Here is a 451-nt window from a genome sequence, read left to right as displayed (position 1 = left end):
AACTGAATTAAATGTGCAAAAAGATGATTTGATAGTCCTTCATTGCATTGTCCACCAACAGAACTTTTGTTTTAAGTCCATTCGACTTCAGAATGTTATGAATATGTTAGTAAAAACTATCAATTTTATTCGATCCCGGAGGCTTAATTATCATCAGTTCAAGCCATTTTTGGATGAAAATTCAGCCGAATATGACGACGTAACATATTATTGTGATGTCAGATGGCTAAGCTAAGGGAAAATGCTGAAACGATTTTAAAGGATTAGAATTGAGATAGCAGATTTTATACAAATAAAAGATAAACCACTATCTGGATTGAGTGACCCAAAATGGATATGTGACTTAGCACCTCTGATCGACCTTACAGGATATTTGAATGATTTAAATTTGAAACCAAGAGACTTACTTGGAATCCACACACAAGACTGAAACGACAAGAAACTGCTCGTA

Source organism: Halyomorpha halys, unplaced genomic scaffold (assembly GCF_000696795.3).
Source record: "Halyomorpha halys isolate HHAL.00 unplaced genomic scaffold, Hhal_1.1 Scaffold822.1, whole genome shotgun sequence".
In the NCBI taxonomy this organism is placed as follows: Eukaryota; Metazoa; Arthropoda; class Insecta; order Hemiptera; family Pentatomidae; genus Halyomorpha; species Halyomorpha halys.
The sequence above is the reverse complement of the archived record's forward strand: the minus strand, read 5'-3'. Positions refer to the sequence as shown.